General features: G+C 40.0%; 1 protein-coding gene across 11 annotated transcripts in view; it reads left to right on the plus strand.

Annotated features, from left to right (window-relative positions):
• adgrl3.1 (adhesion G protein-coupled receptor L3.1) overlaps positions 1-23,480 on the plus strand; it is a 140,293-nt gene that overhangs the window by 8,412 nt on the left and 108,401 nt on the right. For all 11 annotated transcript variants that reach the window (XM_088302181.1, XM_088302184.1, XM_088302185.1 and 8 more), the window contains exon 2: positions 11,569-11,649. The gene's annotated coding sequence lies outside the window, so the exon portion shown is untranslated. The remainder of the gene's footprint in view (positions 1-11,568; positions 11,650-23,480) is intronic.

The raw sequence follows: 23,480 nt of genomic DNA on the forward strand, positions 1-23,480 counted from the left end.
GAAAAGGCCGAATGCTTTTTTGCAGAAAGGGAATTTTAGCAAGGGCAAATTCTTCTCATTACACTCACTATGTTAAAAAAAAATATTGCTTAACGCACAAGATTGACTGCTATGAATGACAGATAGAAAAGCACAGCGGGATTGTTGTGAGCTTGAGCAGATAAAATAAATCAATGCGAATATAAACAGCCCTATCTCCATGTTTGCCAAGCTTTATTTTATTAGTCAAGGGTTGCTCGAGCTACTAAGTCCAATACGTTGACAAACAAAACTAAGGGGGGTTTGATTTCCACAAAAATCACTTTTATCAAGAATCTCTTAAAGAATGTGCACTTCATGGCTCCGGTACATTTTATTCCGCTAATTTATGCGAGTGGAAATAAACGTTTTGAGCCTCAGAGACAAACAGGCGAAGGTTGATTTTCGCTCGCTGAGACAACAAACCTTTCTACATAAATAAATAGTCACCCTTGGCTTAAGATGTGAAACGCCGACTTCTTGCTGTGATTATTATAAAAAAGTGCCAATGAGAAGAAGGAAGGCTGGATTTCAAAGCCTTACTTCCTAATGTGATGATGGTTCACATTCACAGTCTGAACCCCACTTTAACCTAATTCAAAAGCCCCCTTTTTTCAAGCGCTGAACGACATCTCTATGCTGTATTGAATTAATGAGGCCAGATCCTCGACGGTCTTCTCCACCGAGCCAAAGCACTCGGTCATGTGTTAACACATCCTTCCTTCCAGCATCCATTACCCCCTCGGAGAACGACTGCTTCTCCTTGCGTTTTCTACTTCGGACTAGTGACAACTCACTTCTCGCCGCATGCACGTGTGAAGCTGGCCACGTCTATAATTCACCCCCATTAGAGGTTCACTCAGCTCGAGAGCACGACGCCACTACTTTGCTACCCGATTAGACGTCTGCCTGGCTAAAAGCGGGGAGCGGGACTTAGTCGCTGGCTTTATAATCTCAGGACTCTGACTGACTCATTGCTCCGGTGGCCTTGACAAGACCGACCCCGAATTGAGAGTTATTCTCAGTCAGCATAAAGCGTACAACCGTTGGGAAGCCAGGGAAAAAACACTCCATCTTTTTGTTGTTTGGAAGGAACGTAAACTGTTGGCCAGACACTTGCTGTCTCCTACTGGAGCTGTGTGTATACAAGCGTGTGTGTGCACAACTGCTTGTGATACATGTCGTAATCCAGCTCAATGGGTGTATTGTTCAGCAGGAAAGTGTAATCACACTGTTAAACAACATCTGCGGGGATGCATTGGCCAATCAACTGGAAGTACGGTATTGATGTTTTGGTGGACAAACAAAAGACTGTATTTTACCCACTAATACTGATTTCAATCGACTAATTATGCCATATAATTAGACAATCAAATAGACAAACAATAGATAAAGCAACAATTTCAAGACAAAATAAATACATTCACTCATTGCTTTAGATTACAACTTTGGGATTTATTCATTTATTTTCTAAATTAAAATGTTTGCGATTCATTTTTGCATTTCTTTGCTACAACGCTTGAAACAGATATTGATCTTGGAATTTAATTCATTTAAAATTCATTTATTAATTTAAAATTCACGAGGATCAAAAATACATTTATACTCAAAGACAATTCTTTGTCACATTTTGACGAGGCGGAGGATTGAGGTGGACCCGAATGCAGGGAAGCGAGCCAGATGTAACTTAACTGGAAGTTTAATGTGATTAAAACAAAAAGGCAAACAAGGAATTGGGAAACACTAAAACACCAAAAGCACAAAATAACAGGGCTCCATAAAACATAAAGACTAGGCGAGGCGAGGCAAGAGGACAACTGACATAGGAACTGACATCAACATCGGAAAGGGACATTGAACCGACAGGAACCGAAAGCAAACAGGGAACTAAATCCAAACAAATTAACGAGACAACGAGTCACACCTGGACAAGACACAAAGAGTTGGAGGGAGCTGATTGGTTAATACTGGAATGGGACAAGCACAGTTGGACGCAATCGGTTTTAACGAGAGACACACCAAACACAAGAAAAAAAATAAAACTAAATACTAAACCAAAATCCACAAACAGACCTTCATTCACATTCAAGCCGCTTTCTTTGATCTTTCAGTACAATTCTTCTTTGCTAAAATACAATCGCTGAACAAAAAGTTCAAAACTGACAGCTTTTATATTCCTCTCATAGAAACAATTCTCAAACTTCTTTCTGGCCGGTTTAGTTCTGCCGACAAGCACCACACTCCAGCGGCGTTGATGTGCAAGGCCCAGTGGAGGTAACACGAGCGGGATATTTTACGTTGAGATCGACAAAAAGACGGACTACTAATTTGATTTTGGCTTTGGAAAATGTGCAAATAACTATAGATTTATCGAGCAAATAAAACTAAATGTAAAACCTCCTGCAATCCGTGTTTGACAGAGGTAATAGGCTGCCACAGGAAGTAAATTTAAAAAAAAATCCCCTTTAAATAATTGAATTTCCAAAGTTAATGCTTTGACAGCCGTTATTGTGGAATGGACTGTATGTGTTCCAACAAATTGAGCGGGTTGCATACAGTCTTCAATCATCTTGCATTTGTTCATGATAACCCTGTTTTATTCAGATAATGATTCTCCAGTTATGAACCTGACTCAACTCGTCCCCAAACATTTTTTTTAACTCGCCGCAGTAAACAAAGCCCCTGTTCATGAAAACTATCTCACTCACTCAGAAGTTTTTCCGTTTCTAATCTACTTTTCTTCTTTCTGCCCCTCTCTCACTCTGTTTCTTTCTAAACATTCACCACTCAATAAAATTACACACACATGCATGCCTTTCCTCCCCCAGATACTCGATATACACATTAATGTGGCGTAGATCAATTGCCGTCACGCTAAACACCAACACACTAAAGACATGGCTTGCAGCTGTACATATAATGACACACATGTACACCATCATGCACACAGTGACACAGTTAGCTGAATTCAGAAGGCGTGTACAAGACTGGAATGATTCTAAGAAGCAAACTCAAAAGGTCTGGCAATTATTTTTGTCTCTGCAGGAAATCATTTACAATTGCACTTAGGCCCGGCTTCCCTCTTTCCAGTTGAGTCAATTTAAACTGCGTGTGTGTGTGTGCTCATTGGTGTGTTTTTTGCACGTGTCTTTGGTCCATCACAGTATTGATGGCGGAAATTCCGAGCTGAGTCGCTCGGCCGTTTGACAATCGCATGCTTAGGAGGCCCCCCTAGTTTAACTTGAAAATGAGACATCCACAATGTGATGCAACACAGCAGAGCAGATTTGAATTATGGGGCAATGAACAATGAGGTCATGGCAGGGCTGTGGGCATAAATCTCTCCGTGCCCTGTTATAAAACAGCGTTTCTTATCAATGAAGGAAACAAAAGACAGAAAATACAGCATTGTTTGGCAATGGTACAAATACAGACGATGTCGTGTGGCTTCAGACAATGGATGTTGAATGATTTTGTACAGTTTAGATCATGTTGTGAATGCAACAAAATATCTATTAAGTGATATTGTCGTGTGTTAGAATATAGCAGCGCGAGTGTAAGATATTCTGTTTTCATCAAATGTGTAGGTCCTGATGAGTTATTCAACTGCTGGTTTGTTTTTGTTTATAGAGTAGGGAAGATAATTTGACATGTGAAATTTAAAAATAAAAAAATTTGGCCCATCATTTTCTTTCCGTTTACATTAAGTGACCGTTAATATTTAATTCTTACGCACCAAATTATAAAAATATTTTTTTTATTATTTTACGTTTTTCCAAAATGTTTTTTAATTGTGAGTGTGTGTATATATATACACTTATACACACACACACACACATATATATATATATATATATATATATATATATATATATATATATATATATATATATATATATACAGTGTGTGTAATCATTCAGTTAAATAATGTAGTTTTGAAACCCAGCCAATAATGCTGCTGCAGTTACATTTGGCGTAAAGGTGTGCTACCTTCATTAGAAACTGCTGCAAAGCCATTCTTAGTGTTCGCATGCCTCTAGTGCATCCACCCAATGCATCCTCTGATATTTTCCGTGTCTTTTTCCTTCTTCAGCAAATAGTCCACAATCAAGGCCTGATGTAATACCATCATCCCCAGGCTCCTCTTAAATTTCCTGCTTACTGGGCTTTTATTCTAACTGCATTATATACATCTTCGTTCTCTCTGTACATCTGGTTCTTTTTAGTGTTAAACCCAGATGCAAAATGGTGATGTCATTTAAAAGTAAATTGAAAAAAATAATAAATGCCATTTATTTGCTTGTGGATGGTAGCACAGCTGAGATGGAAATCGACATGGGGGCGTTTTTATTCCCTGCCTTTTGAGAGGCCGAACGTGCCAGGGAGTATTGATCTGGAGCTTACTTGATGGTGCGCTGTGATTGGGTGAGGATCAGAAGGAGGGCCAGGCGGTCATTCTCTATGGAGCAAAGATATTATCAGATGCAGTCATGATCAATGGCTTGATAATCAGTTGTGTTGTTTTGTTTTCACCCCTCCAGCGCCTGTGCTCGTGTGAAGTGTAAATATAGCACCTTGTTGGGCCTAAGGTTGAATCCCTTTTGACGAGCCGGTGAATAACGGCAGAGAGCTGTGGTTAAATCAGCGAGGTTACTTATTAGTACACTTAGCAGCAGGTGACGTTAAAATAAGCACAGCAGTCTGGTCTCAGCTGAGGACAGGACGGTCATTGGAGATAAAATCAAGCATGGCCCTTTACATGGGACGTTGCAGCGCCTGTCACGTTCCCTCTGAGGTATCTTCTGCCTTGTGCTATATAATCATTTACGCCACCTGAGTGTTTTTCGTAAAGGAGTCTGATAGTGTCACGCCAAGACAGATGAGCACCGCTGTGGCCTGCAGACTTGCAGCAGTACCTCACATGGCCCATGTGCATTCTAACCATGTGAGAAATTGCATGCATGTTTATCCAGGAGGATGTTCACGCTCCGATGCTCCTGATTGGCTTTTTGCTCAGCATTATGTTTGATAGATGACACGGCATCCATCATATGTATCAAGAGGGAACTGGACCGGTACTTTCCTTTGAGAACTGATGCACTGGAATAGCCTTTGATAAATTAGATTTTAAATGTGTAATTTACAGAAAATGAACTACATATTTGCACGTTGGCTATTGTTGGGATTCCCGCAATCAATTGAATATTGAAATCTACGCAGCTTCTGGAGAGATTTTCTACAAGACTTTGGCGTGTGTCATAAAATGGATTGATCATGAATAATTTTGTCTACTATGTGGAATTGATTGTTGATTTCACTAATACGGCCATAAAATGTCAAATGCCCATTCCTAATCTCAGAGTTGTTAGATGAGACTTAAGTCAGAGCGCTCAAGACATTCCAAATCAGACATCCCATACAAGCATACAGTTTTGGAACTACAAGAGCACAGCCATGCTGCAAAAGGAATCCTCACAAGCTCATTGAACGTGGAACTATGTGATTTGTATTTTAGTTTGTCAGTTTGACATTTAAAAAAAAAAAAATATATATATATATATATATATATATTTTTTTTTTTTATTTATTCATTTATTTTTTTTGTATAAATATCTAGGTCTGGTGCTCCTAAATGGCCTTGGGCATGGGGACTCAAATTAGAGATTAACAATGGCACCCTGTTCAAAATGTGTCTTGTCACTATGCTAAGTTAGAAGCATATAATTATCCAAAATGTGTCGTGAAACCGGATAATTAAGATCAAATTTGACCCCTGATAAATTCATTAATTGATTCAGAGGTGTGTCGCAATCCCGTTGTTTGTATAATTTATTGCCAGAGTCGGATTGATTTGATTGTGTGTGTGGGCATGCATTGAAAAGTCGTATTGTGTTGGTGCTGAGTGCTGTTGATTACAGTTCACTGACTCACAATCACCGGACAAATCAAACCTTTTTAGTTTAATCACATACCTCCCTCGCTTGCTGTTTCTATCGTTCCCATATTTATGTGGGACACACCGACAAGTCTTTAATTTTACGCTTGGCCAGGCCACATATACACATTACTCGTCCATATTGCTTATCCTTAGCGTATCGGATCGCTCCAAGTCTAGGGGGGAAAGTTGCGGCTTCACAATATGGTAACACACCCTTTAAAGGAACGCGCCGCATTAATCTGTAATCGGCATGCGCACCATTTCTGGTGTCTCACGCCGCAATCAGTTGTCGATGGCATAATTACAGTACAAACGTTGCTGTACCTAAAACAGTATCATGAGCGTATTATATGTGCTGTGTAGTCATCCTAATTAGAAACAGCCAGCTTGTGAGCAATGGGGGTGACACGGCACTTCAGTGCAACTACTGCCTCTAGTAAAAGAAAAATATTGTTTTACTGTGAGAAAAATGTCACCTCAATTTTTTTTTTTAGATTATCTTTTTTTCCCCAATGAATATGTTTGAACTCAAAATGTGGTATTTTTTCGGTTGACATATTTAATTGCTTTTCCAGACTATTTTACTCACAGCAAATAATTAATTGTGGAAAAATACGCCCCAGAGTCAATTATTATCATTTCAACATTCCTAGCACAGATTCAAATATGATATGTAGACCTTGCATACATTTCTTTCCATGAATCTGAGATCAGGTCGCAGGGGTGGCATCTGAAGCAGGGAAACCCAGACTTCTCTCTCCCCTGCCACATCGTCCAGGTCAGTCTGGGGGGAACCCAAGACATTCCGATGTCACAAGTGACCAGGGAGACAGTCTCCCCAGCGTGACCTGGGTCGTCCTCAAGGGACGTACCCGGAAAGGTTCGCCAGGGAGGCATCCTGGTGTCATCCTGACAAGATGCCCGAGCCACCTCTTCTGGCTCCTCTCATTGCGAAGGAGCACCAGCTCAACTCTGAGCACTTCCAGGAGCTTCTAACAGGAAACTCAGTTCCGCCGCTTGCATTCGTTCTCTTGTTCTTTCGGTCATGACGAATGAGCGTCGATCAGCTGAGTCAAAATGTGAAGCTCCTTCTTCCCTGCAATGGACCAATGCATCACTGCAGACACCTGTCGTTCTACCGCTACATTCCTCGCACCCTCAATGACCCTCCTGAGAATGTGGCGCTTGTCCACTGGTCCTTGGCTTGGATGAACCATCCTGCTCTTCTCAATTCTGAGATTCGATTTACCAACGGATCCTCAGCTTTAAAACCCCTCATTATACCCTATGCTGGAAGCTGAGGAGTCTGATCCTCCAGGTCTTGCTGTCATTGCCCACGCGAGCATTGAAGTACCCCAGTAGAACAAGGGGGTCCTCAATGGGAGTGCTCTCCAGCACCCTTTCCAAGGACTCCAAAAGGGTGAGTACTCTGAGCTGCTCTTTTGTGCATTGACACAAACAACTGTCAGGGGTCGTCCCCACCTGAGTGAGGAGGGAGGTTATCTTTTCGTATACTGGGATGAACCCCAATGTACCGGCACAAAGTTGGGGTGGCAATAGGTATGCCCACACCTACTTGGCGCTTGGAGCTTAGTCCTTCTCAAGATGCCCGGTACCAGAGTGTTTCTTGTGTGTGCATGTGTGTGTGTGTTTGGTGAGGGGGGTTTTGTATAGATCTGCACGACGGGTATATTCCACTTATTTGAGGTGCATGTTGAAAGCATGGATTTGATCCCACCATTTTAGTCTCTTCACATTCCCATGACCCATATCCAGATTGTTGCCACTTGAGAGTGAAAAATCTTAATGGTGTCACTTGAACCAAAGACCCAGTGCCCTTGTTCTCTGGTAAATGAAAACAGACACTATTTGTTGATGTTTTTTTTTTTTTCCCCATTTGTTGTCTGGCCAGTAATCGAAGAAAATGTTCAACCCTCCGACTTGTTTACTTTTTCCGGACCACGGGACTTTGACCTTTGGGAAAGCAGATGGGACCAATGGGAAAATTGAGACGATGTATCATCCTCACATTGGTGTGATTAAAGAAAGTGACCTTTAGATTTATTATTGAGAAACCTGGGAGAAATGTATGTTTTAATCTTTCTCTCTACAGTAACTGTGCGTGAAGGTTAAGGTTAGGGCAAGGTTGCCGTTATGGAAAAATAAATTGTTTTTAAAGTTGGGGTGTATTGACCACAAACCCATCTGCCATGTTGCGGCCAAAGATTGAGGACAAACTATGTCCTACATTGCAAATCAACATTGGTAGGGTAGATGACAATGACAAAGAGCTGTGTCAAGAAACAAAGCAGTCGGAGGAAGCGTTTGGGCTTCTCTGTTCACAAATACTGTTTTTAAGTGTTTCTCTTCTGGGAGCAAACCAAGCAACAAGCTAATGTATGCATGAACTTTTGCGGTGGCTGCATCTTTAATCTAGTCATTCGAGTCCCCCCCCCTTTCATGCAAACGAGGCCTAATGAAAAATCTCATTTCATGCCTTGTACCAACCTGTTCCTTTCACACCTCCGCATTTAGATCAGTTTCTTTCCACCTCTGTTCCTCCATTCGTCATTCATTGATCCCAGCATTGTTGACCAGCTCAGTGTGAATAATGCATTCTGTGTTCTGAGAGAGGCCAGACACGAATTAAGATGCTGCATGGGCGGGCGGTGAGGGAGGGAAGGAGGGAGGGGAGGGAGGGTGGTGGTTGGGGGCTTCACGCCTTACTTATTTCTTTCACAGATCTGTTGCTACTGGCACTTTCTCCATCATCAAGTTCATGCATACACACATGGGGCATGCACTACATGTATATTTAGGAGTACGTGTGCGTTTGAACAAACAGTACATAGTGAAGGCATCCTTCGTTGCAGTCTCTGGCCACTCAACCATAAAGATATTGCTCATGGCCTCTTGTACTGCCTAATAGACACAATTACGGCACAACCCTGCTGGAAAGCTCCACGGAGGTCGTGGCGGTGATGCTGTGTGGATAGTCACGTGAGTGCTACAGTTGGTTAATGCTGAGAGGTAAGCGTTTGGATTGGGGCCATTAAAAATATTTTTATTAGGAATGGGACGGAATATTGATATGGCAATATATCGTATTGTGATCTTTCACAGATTGATACACCAGCATAATTATTCTGTTGGTGTCTGATGTGGAAGTACGCGCAGTTTTATGCTTAAGGACGAGTTTTTTTTAATGGCATTTGAATCTTGGTGTTCTCCAGCATTTCGAAACGAGCAATGAATTCATGTCTTAATTGGATCGCTGGTCTGTTGAATAATGGTGTTTTGAGTAGCTGACTGACGAAAGAATAATGACTTAAGAACTGCTGAATCAAATCTGATTAGTGCTTGTCAAAAATAGGTAAGTTTAGTCACCGTTAAATTGAAGTGAAATATGTATTATGCAAATTTCCATTCATCAAATATTTTATAATGCACTTTGTCAACATTGAATCATTTTAGTAACCATCACTTGTTAAAAGATGATTTATGATATATAACTCATCTTAAAACATTTCAAAGGATCAAATGGACAAACTCCAGTTCCAATGAGGTTGGAACGTTGTGTGTTTTTATTTTTGTGCAAATATGAACACATTCCGAAAAAGCTGGGCCAGGGGGGCTTGGCTTGTTTACTGTTGTGTTGCATCAAATTTTGTGTGTGCATGTGCATGTGTGGACGTGTGTGTTTGCATGTGCATGCATGCTATTTCTTTTGTAAGGGCTAATTGATTCCTAAATACTATATTTGGCATTTTCTGCTTGATGCATTTACTACCATTGACGGATAAAGACGTCAAAGATCCTTTTTTTTTTTTACTCGGCTGGTAGTGAATGAGTTTTAAGCTCATAGAAGCTCACTAAATAATAAACGTAGCAAATATGTTCACGGCATTGCCTCAAAATCACCTTAAAGCGTTCCCTAATATCGACTGCTCTGATGTCATCCCTATTCTCGCCACAGCTCCTGGTGTTATATTTAGAAGGTTTCCACAGTGATTGCTAGGTAGCGTTTTGATCCTCACGGAATTTTCGTTAATTCCATCTCGGCATCCGCGTTCACACCAAATGCAATTTCTGAATTACAAATTCCTCGTTTTTGTGTCAGTCCGGCATGCAACGTTGGGCAACAATTGTTACGCAGCAAAGCCAAGGCCACACCGAGAGGTGCTTTTTCCACCGCTCCATCCGTGGTTGCAGTAAACAACAACGCTATAGAGCGCACACTGTGTCATTCCATTTAAGGCACTATCACCTTGAGCTTCACCTTGGCGAGATGAGCTTGCATAAGCGTAACCGCTTAGACTGGACAGCGGGGTGGCACTCGGAGTGAACAAATGGGTTACATTGTGATGGAAAACAGTCACATGGAAGAATCGATTCGAAAGTGTGCATTCACACTAGTAGCCTCTAATTCATTTTATTCAAACTCCAGTTAATTTCCCACCTGGTGCGCTTCAGATGGACAAATGTGAGCGCAACACTAACTCTGTTGTTCAATCAGTCAGAGGATGATTGCACGAGATGGAAACGGTACGGTTTTAGGGATGTCTTCAAAAGCCTTTGTAGTGAGTTCATTCTTGCATTCTCATGCAGCATAACGCAGCAAAATTTGCAATAGGGAGTTGATCTGATATGCTCAGCACTTCAGCTGGCATAAAAAAAAAAAATTAAAAATCGTTGATTTGACCATTGATTTAATAGACGTGTCTTTGGTTGAGCATGTCAATATTTGCGAATTGTTTTCACTTAAAGATCCGATTGCAGCACATTTTTCACCACGGGAATAATGTGTTCTGAGTTGTGCTTTTTAAGTGCACTCAGCAATTTGTTGGTGTATTGTACCCTGGTATCTTCTTGGCATTTATCAGCGAACATCCGTTTGGCTCCATTTGCTTTTGCTTTCTTTGCTTATCTTCTCACTCACGGGTCAATAAAAGCAAACCTTCTTCCCGTTTACAGTTTGTTACAAGTAAGACAAAGAGTGACATTGCATGGTTTCTCTTGACACATTTTTGTGTGCTTGAATTTTTTTTTTTTGATTGAACCCTGCAAATGAGTGGATTCCAAATCAGGGAAAACGAATTACAGATGTGAAACAACCCGAACTAAATAAATGTTACATGCCAGGAATAGAGCTGACAATGTGACGGACTGATAAATGGACTCTGGTGTTTGTCAAAGAAATGGCGCCCATTAAACTCAGCCGTCCTGGCAAGCGATAAGCCATGAGCGTGGTGATAAACCATGACGTCGTTACGCACTTTGATACGGTGTCACTTAAGTAGTTAACAATACATGGCAGGGAACACAGGAGCACGAGGCCCTTGTGCGCACACAACCCTGCAAACTCTAAACAAGCAATCGGGAGTGAAAATGGCCTCCTGCTTCTTGGCTTTGAGTGGCTTATGGCTATTCAAACAATCTGGAGGGTGCCATTATTCTCGCAGTGCACACCATATTCACTTCACATTACGACTTTCTGTCTCTGTTGTGAAAAATGACTCGAGCTTAACTTCAGTGAGCTCCAATAACCTCCACTGCCTCCCACTATCTCTTTGCTTTATCGTTGTTCTCTCTCTCTCTCTCTTTCTCGGCAGGACTTGGGCGTCCAACTGCCAGTGAGATGTGATTCCCTGGGCATTCATATCGCTTTGACAAAGCAAAGTGTGCTATAACAGGTAGGAACGTGGCAGTATGTGCTATGAAGAAATTAATGGCAATTGATATGGAAGTCTAAGCGCTGGCTTTCTGGACTAATTAGCAGCCGAATGACGGATGAACCCCAAATAATTGCGGGATGGTGAACGCAAACATGACAGATATGCTGCATGTAAAAAAAAAAGCTATTATTGAGCTGCTATAGTTTAGATAAATATTATTTTCTTAGCATTAACTAATCGAAGAATATTGTTATTAGTTTTTTTTTTTTGCTCAGGTAATCAGAAAAAAAACATCTACTCATTTTTCTACACTATTTTGTTCAAAATCCGACTCAATTATTTTGTGAGTAATGACGCACTGCACTTGTTATCATTGTTTAAAATGTCATTAATAGAAACAGCTTTTTCAAGAGATTCAAGAATCTCTCTCTGAATGTTCTCAACACATTTTAATGCAGACCTCTTTTTAAGCATAAACATTTTGCTCAATGAGTTTTGCTATAGCAGATGTGCGCGTAGATTTTGGAGTTAACTGACATAATGTTCTATTTAGATTGTGAACTAGTTGAGACGGAACCAACTGCATCTCTGCTGGTTGCAACCAAATAACATTTCTATTTTCAAGATCAAATAAATAAGCATGGATTAATTATTGTCCCCACATTTACAGAACAAGTAGCATTTGGACATGATCAATAGTTATACATGTTAAAGTAAGTTCATCACTGTAATAGTTCATTATTAAAACAATAAAACACTCTAAAACAGGGGTGGGCAAACATTTTGATTGGCGGGCCACAATGGGTTCTAAAATTTGACAGAGGGGCCGGACCAGGAGCAGATGGACGGAGTGTTTTTGTAACCTCACCTCATCTGAGAAAAAAAAATACATTTAATTTTAAATGAAAGTGAACAAAAGCATTTGTGATTGAAAATATTTAGAAAATAAAACAATAACAAGGTTTATTAATTTAATTTTTTTCAAGTTCGGCGGGCCGGATTAAAACGTTTTACGGACCGCATGTGGCCCCTGGGCCGTAGTTTGCCCACGCCAATTTTCTGGCATAAATTTTCGAAGGTTAAGACTAATGCAAAGGTTAAACGCTGTGAACAAATTGATTAAAAACACATATTTGATAAAAAATGGTAGCCATTGCTCATGGAAGATTTTAATTCAATTAAAAAAGATATCATGCTGATAACTTCAAAAGCATTCAACGTAACGTTTTAACACATTGCATAATTCTATCCACAAAAATAATGCAAATGCTCATTCTTTGTCACGGTTGGCTGAGTACACAGTAGGTCCATCCATCTTCATATTAAACTCCACCGAGATGATGAGTCACAATGGGTTTCCATACACAGCTTTAGCCGGAGGCATAGTCACAAAAATATACCCACGCACCTGGTGTGCTGTTTTTTTTTTTTTTTTTTTTTTGCAGAAGCTACTGTATGCATGATGATGATATTTTTTTAAGGACCCAAATTTGACCCATTGTTCTCTCTGGGGATCTCTGGGCTCCATCTGTGCCAGAAAGTGCACTAATTGGCCCGACAAATGTGCCCTCTCAGACTGGTAATGCAATCAGATGTGACAGTGTGATGTGAGAGTACACAAAATAGCATGCAATGTGCAGAGCTTGCTACATACAAGAGAACATTTTGCATTTTTTTCCCATTTGGAAGCGATAGCTGCTTCCACCTCATCTCGATGAAGCAACTTTGGCTAAATGATACGCGAGTAAAATAAGACCAGATCGAGTTGAACAAGCCTAACAGCAAAACAACACAGAAGTCGCGCCATGTGGAACTCAGACAGCCCGGCAATAAATGTTCATTAGTTGTTAAGATTTTAGAAGTAACTCAGCCTCTATGATAATTGGTGACAGATGTTTGAGGCGCCTGTTTGCAGATGTTCTTATGATGGGTTGGAAATGACCACGTGTATTACGTCCCATGTAAAGGCCGCATTCTAAATATGACCGCATGACGGGTTGAGGGGCCTCATCGAGTTGCACGCGATGGCCCGTGCGAATGTGACAGAACGCAAAACAGCATCGCTATCGGTTTCATTTCAGTCAGCCCGCTGTGGCTTGAAGGCATCAAGAGGAGTTAAAGCGCAAAAGCGGGCCTTCATCTGACCACGAAGCCACTCAGTGCAACTTATTTACAGTGCATTTACAAGCTGAGCGAGGCCTGTAAAATGTCGGATTTACGAGTGGCTTTTTAATTAGAAATACTGTCTTCTAGAGTCAGCCTGATGAATTGTACATTCAATTTATTGACGGGAGAGGAGGATGCTGTTCCTGGGTATCGGCAGGCAGCCTTGACATCCTTATTAACATGCTCTTGTACTTAAAGGAGAAATATGTCACATGATTTGCAAAACATGAAGGTTCATTTGATGTTGTTTTTTCTTGTTCAAAGTCACTCGAATACTTACAAGTTTTGCAAGTTGTTATATTATCGCATATGAATTCATGTCATCTGATGAGCTGGTTTTTGGCTTTCTGAAATATGTTCATTTTTTCATTATAGATTTATTTCCACTCCTTAAATGATTCATTAGGTTGACTTGCATAATCTAGTTTAATACAACAACAACAAAAAAATTCTAGTGGCTTATGAATGGCATCAAGCTAGTGTAGCATTTATTGTGTCTGTATCTGTGTGAGTACGTGTTGCGTATGCCTTAATGAACTTCCTGTTCAGTGGGTCACCCCTAATGTTTCCCTTCCTGGCTCTCACATGAGTCAGAATGCTTCTTTTGAAATCTAATTCTGTGATACAAATGCTTCATTGCGCCAAGACAATGAAGCAAAGAAAGAACAACAGGAAAAGGGGACATATCAGTCGTCATGTTGGGATGTGAGGCAGGCATGTGCTTCCCGTTCGCCATGCACAATTGCAAACGCTTAATTTGATACATTAGCTGTCAGAACCCTCATTTAAACATTATCCGTTAAGTAAATACATGAATATGACGGCACGTAACCATGATCACACGGCGCCGCATAAAAGGGGCATTCTCATCTATGAATCTGACCTTGAAAATGACAAATTGTTCACAGTCTTACGTATACCAGCACATGCAATTCAAAAGGCAAACCTGTTATAAAAAGCCCCTAAATATCTAACCAACAGTAATATTATTATTATTATTATTATTAATTACTATTATATTATTATTATATTATTATTATAATTATTATTATGAGTATCATTAATAATATTATTAGTATTACAATAATAATAATAATTTATTATTATTATAATAGTTATAATAATAATAACAATTATTTATTATTTATTATAATAGTCATAATAAAAATTATTATTATGACACCAATATTATTATTATTATTATTATTATTATTTATATTAATATTATTCACATTTATTATTATTATTATTATTATTCACATTTTTAAAAAGGTGCTGTGGCTCTGAAGTACCCTCTGACATTAACCAGCAATTTTTTTAATAATAGATCACATTCATTATCCATAGTATTAATTAACTTTTTTTTTATTATTATTATTGTGATTTGTAGTGGTGCTCTGCTTCAGACTGAGTACACGTTCTAATTAACCTAATGTTTTGGTCCTTGAGTGCACTGTATATTAGCATTTGTATGCTATTATAATTAAAAGGCCAGCTCTATCAGCCCTTACGCTCAGTCTATTGGATCTCGCTCACACACATGTAAATGCTTTTTTGCTCCCCCCGCCATCAGTCCCCATTAATACAAGCGTATTGTTGAAGAATATGACCTTTGCCTTGAGTAGAAAGGCCTTTGTCCTAAAACAATGGAGTCCATATTGGAAACCCTGCCAGTCAATGCTGTCCCTCCAGCTGCTAGAGGAATGGTACAGATTGTGCGGGGTCCAAGTTGAAGGCTTGGAGGAAAGAACTTGTGGCGTGTGTGCATGTGTGTGTTTCTGTATTGTTTGTTTCTGTAAGATGCAAGGCTGTTCTCAAGAATCACCAGATGGGCTTAGCACAATTAAAATCAGCCATCTTCCCTAGTGTGCACATATGTGTGCACGCACGCACACGCGCGCGCGCACACAAACAAACTTAGAGAGCAGGACACGAAGCAGATGTCTCTGAAAAACGAAACCTGATCGACACTGAGATGCGGTGGAAACTTGGGAGGGAGAGTGTCCCGAGTAAAACAGAAGTCAATCAATCAGTCAGTCAATCAATAGATGTTTGTCTGGGTCTCTATCCACAACGAGGAAGCAATTATTATTATTTACAGTATTTAGTGGAATGGCTAAAGTCGGTCTGAAGGTCAAAGAAACAACCAAAAACAGTTGCAGGTATTAGTTACGCAAGCAATAGACTCGATTAATTCAGGTTTTTCGTCGTCTTTTTGTGTCTTTTTTTGGGGGGGGGTCAACGGACTAATCTGATGGTGGGATCAACTGGTGTTGAGAATTTATTCGACTAAATTCCGTTTGTGAGATAGTACCACATTGCCCACAAAGTTAACAGAGTATTGGCTTTTTTGTGATCTATCAGACTGGGTATCTGAGTCCTCCATCTCTACATTAGGCCTCTTTGGACTTGTATTGACCCACAGTAACATATCGGCTCACAGGAAATGAGCTTGGGACCGAAAGGTCATGCTTTGGAATCCGACTACTACAGTGGCTGTGAAAATCTTGGCCCCTGAAATCCCTCAACAGCCACCATCAGGGCTTTGACCTCTCGGCACTTAACCTTTAGTTGTTCCAGCTGAACATCTCGGTGGCAAGCAGTGTGAGGAGGGAGCGTTGGCTTTGGTGTGCAGTGCCCAGGTGTGACTGTGTTCAATATGCAAAAGCCATTCAACCTTTTCCTTCCTCCCAAGCTTCCCCCCCTTACTCATTCATGCAATGTTCTTTTTGTTTTTTTTTTCTCTCGGTCAATGAGCCGGCTTAAATGGGGCTCAGGACTTGGCAGCATGCAATCAAGTGCTCTTTTGGCTTTTGGAGCCACCTTTGAAAGAACAATAACTAGAAACTAAAGTGGAACGAACCTCTTTGTCTTTCAAATTAAATGTTTCATTGTTTCACCGCGGAAGTAAACAATGGCCTCCCGGTAGACTTTACTCTTAGCAGGACCAGCATGCAGGACTAACCAATATGGAGCATCATTAGAATGGCTTACAATATTTGGTCGCGTTACAATACGAAGGAGCCGTAAAGTCGAATAAGGTCTTGCATGACAAGCATGACTTCAGATAATACGCATTATACGAAACCTTGACACTAGAGCAGTGCTTCTCAATGATTTTATCCTCCCAGGGAGAAGAAAATATTTCACCCCCCAACTCACTGCAGTGAAAATGAATGTTTGCCTCTAAAAAAATTGTTATAAGTACATGTCAGTATAATATTGTTATTAATATTGTTAAATCTGAATGAATAACTTTATTAACATTGTTTATACTCCCAGCGTACACTGTGGCAATGAGAGCGCCACTGCCACCCACTGTAATGAATGTGTAATTACACTTTATTCTAGAACAGCTCCCCCATAAAAAGCATGTTAAGTGGGGTCGCACGTGGTCCCTCTGTCATCGCACCGTGCCCCAGTATATGAGAACTACTGAGTCAATGGATATGTTTATTCAAATTAAATGCCTCATAGAAATAAAAATGTTTCATGTACACACCCCATTCGGAATCTGACCCGATCCAGCCTATTCCGATCAAGATTTTATTCTAGAGTGAGAGGGGTGGTTTATGTTGATTGATAATCCAATTAGAGCATGTGAAAGCGAGTCTGTGAGGTCAGTGTACGCGATTCTCTTATTCCCGGAAGCAAAGCGGGTGAAAGAAATAGCGACCGCAAATTGAACTGGTACATTTGCAACTCCACCAGGAAGTATTAACTCCACGTAACAACGCAAAATGGGGCAAATATGTGAAATATGCCGGAAAATGTTTGCTTTTCCTTGTTAGATTGAAAGTGTGATGCATGAACACGCAAGTCCTAATCGGATCAATATTTTTTGTGTCCATGAAAACAGTTGGTCCGATCATAATTTTAATCCGAACTCCGATCGGAATAAAGACGTTTTGTCCATGGAAACGTTGCCTTCGATTGGGGACAACAGTCGACCGCCAGTTTCTTCAGATTTAGAAATTATAAGTATAAGGAAACATTTCTTTGGTAAAATGGTTGTTATAAAACATTTATTAACTGTACGGGCAATGTTGTAAACTATCCTTTAGTCCTTTCTATTTGCAATAAAAGTTGAAAACTATCTAAACAACTGTTCCAAAAAAAATAAATAAAATAAAACCGTGGTAACTTATTAACAAATAATTCTTCCTCTCTTAACACTTTTTTTATGACTAATTTGTTTTGGAATAAAATAAAATAATAAATAAAATAAACACTATAGGCAGGCAGGCCAGCCTGTGTTGATCCGAGAAGCTTTGTTCACTGCTGATGTATGATCCTTGACTGCATCTGCTGAGTATCCTGTTGACTATACCAAAGATACCAGCCCGTCCCTTGTGAAACCTTAATTTCCCTCTAAGGATCATGACGATGCCCCGGCGTCGTACACACACACACATATACAACGCAGAACATGAATACGCTGTGACCTGAGTGAGGTAAACAGCGGTCCATCACGAGTGTGTGTACACACACACGCGCGCACACATCCTTGACAACAGGGAAAGAGCCTTCAGAGATAGCTTTTGTCAACAACTTGGAAAAAGAACATCTACTTAGCATCAGTGTATTCCTTGAAGGATACACCATCGTATTTGTGAAATGGCTGTGATACAAAACAAGTGATGCCAGTTCGCCATGATGCACTTGCTCTTCCCTGCGGTTTCTCCTCCTTTTGTGTTGCTCCATTTTGGGTTCTGACGCTAAGTGGGTAAAGTCATTTATAACGTGAAGTTAAAGTAGCAACGTGAGTCAAAGTAAGACCTACGATCACTTCTTGAATGGATGCAAAAGTCAGTGTTTTGATTTGATTTGCAATGAAAAGTTTTCGTGGATATGCACTTGGCACGAGCCTCATCCATGTGTGACTCTCAATTCAATTCTGAGAAACTTCAATCTGGTCAGAACTTGTGCTGACTGCCAATCAGGGTTGAAGGCCTCGAGCCTCTTCCTGCTTCAAAAGATGTGAGGCGCAAGCAATGAAAGTTTGATCACAAATTCCTTGCACAATTAAACATTGATAAACACAGCGTGTACATACAATTCCACTGCAATTCTCTTTCATTTGGGCTGTAAGAAAAAAAAAGTTGTCACAATTCAGTACAGTATGTGCCCCTAGTGAAGTAGTCAAAAGCTTTTTTACTTTGAAGGGTCAAGCAAAAAAAAATAAAAAAATGTCTCCATGTTAGGATACTTTCCTTTTGTATTAAATGGAAAATAAAAGATAATATTTTGTATGGCATTGAATAATTATTATTATCAATTTTAACAGTATCTCTTAGTTATTGCTGTCATACCCCATTTGAAGGAGTGCAACCGATGTATATATTACTCCTCTCCAGTCGGAATGACGATACCAAGATTACTTTTATTCCTGTTAAGCATATGAACTGTACAAAATACGGAAAACACAATATTAAGGAATTAAATAACAGAATATTGTTCTCATAGAGAACATAAACAAATAAAAAATAACCTTAATTGCCAAATAGTTTTGTTAACACACACACCCTCAATAAGCGTGCTAGCGTGCTAGCGTGCTAGCAGACTAGCGGTGGTATGCTAGCGGACTTGCGCTAGCGAACTAACAATAACACAACGCTTCTTCCGAAAGCTTCGCAAATAATAACAGATGGTATATTACAAATTACTGCATATGCCTTACCTTATTGGTACTAGAGAAGTGTAAAACAGCTTCGTCCAAACGTTACAAACGATCTTCTTCGAGGTGATCCTTTCCCTGACGTGGTGTGCATCAATTATTAACGTCCACAAGCAACACGCACATAACGGAAATTGGTTCTGCTATTGAAAACTGACACAATACACGAACAAAATTCTTACTAACACGAAATGAATCTTAACATTCATTATAATAATTAAAGTAAATGTTATTATAGTCAACTTGGCAGCTACAGTATATTTACAGTGAAATGGAATTGGTGCACCTATGTGGTATAAGGCAAGAATAACACGTAGGCGTGTAAAGTAAAATGTATTATACCTATAGCATAATTTAAAGCATACAATAACCATAAAATAATCTATTATAGGAGCGAGATGCACCGTCGTAACAGTTGTCCTCCATCTGTTCCTTTGAATTACTATATTTTCAATGCTGGTGCCCCTTTGCTGATTGGAATATATCAGCACACGAGGGATATGAGACTGCAATAGGATCCAGACTTGTGCCAGGCGTGATTTGAATATGAAATGATTCAATTATTGATTTCAGTTATTTGGGTCCTGCGCCCCGAGGTGATATTGTAGCAGTGCAATCACCACACTGACATTTAGCGTCCGTGTTTACCTTTACTGTCTCCGCTGATTGCTTCCAAATCGCTTGCCGTATGTCCTGCCGGAGCTCATTGTATCATCAGTTTTGTGCTATTTAGGGGCAAGTGATGGATGCAGCTTATCAAAAATATAACAGTTTGTGCGGTCGGTGCACGTGTGGAAAATAATAACATGTCCTCGCAATCATGGAAGGGTGATTGATACAGGAATGCAATAGAACAATATTGAATATTGCTATGTAGAAAAAAAAAAAGAACTTCAACAAATGTCTACTTGCATAGGAATGCAGTTTGAGACACTCACCTTGACAGCGATGGAGACGTGAACTCCGATCCCAGGATATGCCTGCAAGCTCTGCTCTTAAGTTCAGCTTCAGCTCTGCAGGGACAATAAATGCCTGGATTTTTATCTGATAATATTCCAGGTACACTTCTGAATAACTGCCGCTGCGTCGCCTCAGTCCCTGCGTACTTTGAAGAAAATGGCTTCTTCGCTTTCCATTCGTTTGCGTGGATAGACGTGAAAATGCAATATCTGACGAACGTGTTTGCTGACAAATATTCCCAATATCGCGGCGGACATCTGTCATGAGACATTTTATACACACGGTTGCACTGAGCTCCACGGCTGTCAAAGTGACTCCAAAAGAGGTAGTTTTAATGTCACTCCACTAAATAGAAATATGTTTTTCTAGAACCCACTGGTGAATTTCATACTTGTGAGTCAATTTGACAATGTGGAAAATGAAAGCAGTCCTCCTAGGTGGATTCCTCCACATTTCTGATGCCAAATTCTCAGCAGTTAGACAATCCAACGTTAAGTGGATGTTTTATACTAGCGTTGGTGTTCATGCATTATTAAATTATGAACAGGGCCCAGTCTGGAAAGGGCCATTTTGAATAAATATTTCAATACTCTCATCTACCGAGTTCCTACCTGCTCTGTAATGCAAGTGTCAAGGGATGGACCATAACATTTCATGCAAATAAAATGATTTTGTTTTCTAATTGAATCAGTGTAATCTGCGTCCACACTATTACAATACCAAATTGCTGATTCGGAACAAATCTGTCACCGAATTTCTGGAAAAGTTAAAACATTCTTACTTTATCGAGGTCATCTGAATCTTTAGAAGTTTCATGAAAAGGGAGAACAATAGATTTAAGGAGCCTGAGGATAGTGGGCATTTTTAATCTTCTTTGCGGAGCATCAGGCACAGCCGGATTGAAGGACGGAGAAGACAGAGGCGGAGGCAGGATGACAAAAAAAAAGGCATAAAGTATGGAGAGAGATTAAGGTAAAGATAAATAGTGGGGCGGGCCCCCCCCTCCTGGGGGAGTGTGGTGCAACGCTGGGGCGGCCATATGATCCAAGATTTTTTTTTTCTTCTCTGCTAGTAGAATAAAGTGTAATTTCACATCCACTACAGTAGGTGACACAGTGAGTATTAACTATGATAATAAAGTTATTCTTCAGATTTAATGAATATTTTTTTTTAGTTTACAGCTGGCTAAGGTAAAGCATCTCTATCTATCTTTCATTCATAGCTTCGCCTCATCTCGGCAGGATCCCGATCTTGTATTTAATTTTAGAGTCAGACAATCCTCCATCATGCATCTCCAGTTGGTCCATAATACTCCCGCTCGCCTCTTGACTGGTATCCGTAAAAGGTAGCACATAACTCCTACTCTGGCACTTTCTGAAGGCACATCCTAATTTCCACCATGGTAAGGCCAGGCGCACAACAATTGATTTGTTTTTGGGCCACAGAAAAGGCGAAATATCCGCTCCATTGAATAAAACCAAACTATTTGTTTGGTACATTTGCCACCAGTTAAGACTCAACTGTGCGATTACTTCTACATTAACCCGTCGGTTTTGGTGACATATTTTAAGAAGCAAAGTCTAAATCTATTGCTTTTAGCAGACCGTTGTGCTGTTAAGGTGACATAAATATGATAGGATGATAAGCGGACAACTTGCATGCATTTTTCGTTGAATTGATTTATGAAAATTTTAAAGATTTGCGGAGCGTTATTAAACCTAAAATTTCCTTAATCCAACCATCTATTTTGTAATTCTATTACTGACGTCATTTAGGCTTCCCATGTTCTCTTACGGGTAAACATAATTGCCCACGTTTTGCAAGTTAGCCTCAATATTGTTCGGTATTGTTGTATATTGTTTCATTTCTTTGAATTTCAGAAAAATCAAAGTTGGCAGTTCCTCACATTGGCAGCACTTCATCATAATTATGAAATGGAATGAATCTAAATAAGGACCCCAACAAAAATGCTAAACGGGCAGAATAACATGACCAAGACCTTGGCTTTTGCTGGGGGTTTAAATCTAGGCCACACTCGTCATTTCCTGCCTGTTTGTCTGTCTCCACTTCAGTGCGACATCACTCACTGCTGAGGTGGCTGTTCTCCCTACTGTACAGGACAACTTTTCTCCCACACACACGCACACATCCACACTCGCCTCAGCGTGCCTGTGGCTTTAAGGCAGGCCTTTGATGGATACACTGTGACAGGACTGGGTTCGGAGCCCGGCGACAGAGGAAGAGAGGGGAGCGAGCAAGTATGTGACGGAGAATGCAGATGAATCAAAGGGAAGAATTCAATGGCCGTGGCAGTGGAATCAACATCACTGTATCTCGAGTTGACATAATTGATCGTATCAGAGGCAGTTTTGTAAACCATTAACTCTCCCCTAACGCGATCGAAGGAGTAGGCGGATGACTGTGTGTGGCAACTGTGGAGGAATTCAACGCAATTATTTTTACTCAAGCAAAACGAAAAGTGGAGGGATTTTTTTTTCCTTCTTTCCATCTATTCCAAAGGAAATATTTTAATGAATACTAGTAAGTCATCTAGTTGACATTTCATTTCCAACAAATTCACATTGTAGAGCACTTATCTGAACATCAGAAATGACAAACCAAACAGTTAATCAATGAATAATCTCCAGTCTGATCCTTAATTAAAATACTTGTGTCTGAAACTGGATGGAGAATTTAAAAAGAGCACCTCTCTCACAAATTCATAATGACAATCTTAGAATAAATGTGTCGTCACTGGGACATTTTTCAATTACTGTAGACTGTAAGAGAATGTTAAGTATCCACTTTGGAGCCAGTACAAATATCAAATAAAAAAAGTATTAAATCAACCTTGGATTGCTTTTTATATAATCTACCCAGTGAGCATATGATGTCAATTCAACATCAATTGAATGAATTTGAGCTCATATTGATGTTGAATTGACACAAGATGGCTACTGGGTAATCTGTATGACTCAAATAGTGTAATACTACAGTGTATCCTGTAGTAATCTAGACCAACCTAATTAAAATGTCAACAATTATC

This window comes from Idiotropiscis lumnitzeri, chromosome 8, assembly GCF_059441095.1.
Source record: "Idiotropiscis lumnitzeri isolate Australia: NSW breed Sydney's pygmy pipehorse chromosome 8, RoL_Ilum_1.0, whole genome shotgun sequence".
NCBI lineage: Eukaryota > Metazoa > Chordata > Actinopteri > Syngnathiformes > Syngnathidae > Idiotropiscis > Idiotropiscis lumnitzeri.